Raw genomic sequence first — 2,844 nt, 5'->3', positions numbered from 1 at the left:
TCAGTGCCATCACTCCTTGACCCAAGCTGCCACTCCCGGGGCAGAGGGGGAATTGACCCACTCACCTGGCTGGGCCCAGGCATGGCTCTACCCAGGCATGTGGGTCCTGCTGATCCTACCTCCTGGACTACATCCTGGCCCCTCTCCATATGCATCCCACCACTTCCAATCGCAGAGCCTCTAACAGTCCAAACCAGTCTGGGGGGAGCTAGCCCCCCCAGACTGAGATTGACCATTAGGGGCTCCCTGATTGACTGGTTAATTGTGCTCAACCGGTTGGCGGTCACTAGCTTAACAGCTGTTGAGCCAGTGATCTATCCACCTCGCGGTAGTTTTATCTAGCCCACATTTCTCCAATTTGTTTATGAGAAGGTCATGCAGGACTCTGTCAAAAGCCTTGCTGAATTCCAGATGCACTATATCTACAGCATTCCCTTCATCCACCCAAGTAGTTACTTTGTCAAAGAAGGAGATCAAGTTAGCTTGCCACTTCATTTTTAATAAATCCATTTTGGCTGCTTCCGATCAGGCTTTCCTCCTCCAGACCCAACAAAATCCCTCTGACCATCTCTTTTGTTAGCTCATCCCTCAGCTTTTCTGGCAAACATACTTATAAAACCTCTTCTTGTTATCCTTAACTTCTTTTGCCAGGTACAGCTCATTCTTTTTCTTTGACTTCCTGATTTTTGTTCCCACAGGCTGTTATTTTCTGGTATGCTTCCTTCATGACCTGCCCATTCTTTCATTGCCTGTATGCTTTCTTTTTCATTTGAGGCATTTTAGAAGCTCTTCATGCAGCCACATTGATCTTTTGCCATTCTTACTCTGCTTCCATCATGTTGGGACAGTTTCTTCTTGGGCTTCTAATACTATGGCCTTTAAAAGCTCCCAGCCCTCCTGGGCATCTTCATCCTTCAGTTGATCTTCCCACGACACGATGCCTATTGACTCCTTGAGTTGGATAAAATCCCCCTTTTTTGCAATCTAGTATCCTAATTCTGCTGACAACATGGTTTCCCCATGTCAAGATGACCTGGAATTCTATTGCATTCTGATCGCTTCCTCCCAAGTAACTTGTCACACCAACAGAGTTGAGTAATCCCATTCAATTTAGCCTGATTATTCACATTCCTTAAAAGTATCTTTCTAAACTGGGATCAAAAGGAGAAAGCACACTTCCTTCCTTTTCCCCTTTTATGTAAATTTAATATACTCATTTAAACTGAAAAAAAAGATTACAAGAAGGCTCATCAATTAAAGCTTAGGGTAGTACAGAAAGAGAAAAATCCACTGTTGCCTACAAAGGCACCAGAAATTGAAAATGGAATAAAATAGAATCTGAAGTAAGGAAGGTTTAAGAAGGTGTCAGGATGTTTTGTCCATTGTTCAATCAAACCCCTTCCAGAAATTATGCTTATATCTTTGCTCAGAGTAGTAAAGGGATGGATGCAAATCAACAGACAATCCCAAATGCAATTTGAATAGTGTACCAAGTGCTGGCAGCAATGTGCAAAATTGTTTTTAAAAAGTCAGTTAATTAAGCCATTGAATAATAGACCTTGTGTGTTCATGTAACTTAATAACATTTTCATTTAAAATATTTTATTAAGCATCCTTTGTGTTCATTTGCATTCTAGGACTTCAAAGAAAATGACAATGGCAATGTTCTCTCTAAATGATTCTTGCCTGTTATGACTTATCGTAGTCTCTCTTTTACTCTCCGCTTACAATAAGGCCAATTTCTATGAAGGTAATAAAAAGAAGTGATATGGGACTTACTCTCATCCTCTTGAGATATTTCTTCTCCCCAGACAAGAACATTGAGACTTCAGAAAATGCAACTCTCTGCTCATTTTTATGTGGTGACTACTATCATAGTCATTTTAATGCAATCACATTATTTACCATCTGTTCTTTATTTAGCCAAAATAGATTTTCTACATAGTTCATTTGGACACTTGAGACAAATAAGCTATTTATTCTTGTCAGTTTAATGTTTCAGCTACTAGAATTTTAAAAAGAAAGACTTTTTCCCAAGAAAATGTGTTCTCAGATATTCTCTGATGTAATATATTTTTGAATAATGGTATCTTACTTTATTGTCCACCTTTAAAAAGGGAATTACTTATGTTCCACATTCTTTTTCAGGGTCTTAGATCATAATGCCTAGAGCTATAGACATTCAATACTGTTTTTCCAAATTAACTCTGACAAACACTTTTTCCAGTTGACAAGTATCCTAGATATGCTAATATTAAAAGATAGCCATTAGCTGCCCAGAAAGAAAAATCTGACAATGGACTACCAACAAACTGTGAGAAAATCTTTTCATAAAACCATTTGCAAGACATGGAGAGTGGAAAGAATGGGATACAAATAAAAAGGCTTTAATCTGCAACCATTACATTCCTCCAAGATTTTTCAGAACTCCAAACCTGAAGGGATTCTTATGAAATCACTTAGTCCAAGACTCTGCAGAATCAAGAATTCTTAAAAAGGTAGAAGCAGTTTTATTTGGCCAGCAATCATATATGCCTCTCTATAGTTGTTTTACAAAGCCCAATATGGAACGATCCATTCCCTGAAGAACTTAAAGTCTAAATACAGCTAACAGGATGAAGGACATGGAACAATGGTTAGAAGTGGCAGCAAAGTAAATTTAGATTGGATATACGGAAAAACTTCTTCACTGTTAGATGGCAGTGAGATAGCCTGGCTTGGGAAGTTGTGGACTCTTCATCACTGGAGATGTTCAAGAAGAGGTTGGACAGCCACTGGTTGGGGACAATCTAGTCATAACTATGTCTGTGTTCTACCACAGGTATTTCCCATGATTCTATGCTT

General features: G+C 39.1%; 1 long non-coding RNA gene across 1 annotated transcript in view; it reads left to right on the top strand.

The window, feature by feature from the left end:
- LOC109303523 overlaps positions 1 to 680 on the top strand; it is a 24,705-nt gene extending 24,025 nt beyond the window's left edge. The window contains exon 4 of the long non-coding RNA XR_002099149.1: positions 593 to 680. This is a non-coding gene — a long non-coding RNA (uncharacterized LOC109303523). The remainder of the gene's footprint in view (positions 1 to 592) is intronic.
- The last annotated feature ends 2,164 nt before the right edge of the window (positions 681 to 2,844 follow it).

The sequence above is a fragment of the Gavialis gangeticus genome, unplaced genomic scaffold (assembly GCF_001723915.1).
Source record: "Gavialis gangeticus isolate Ggan-Ray unplaced genomic scaffold, GavGan_comp1, whole genome shotgun sequence".
Taxonomy (NCBI): Eukaryota; Metazoa; Chordata; order Crocodylia; family Gavialidae; genus Gavialis; species Gavialis gangeticus.
Note: the sequence above shows the minus strand (reverse complement) of the source record. Positions and strands in the feature narration are given on the sequence as shown.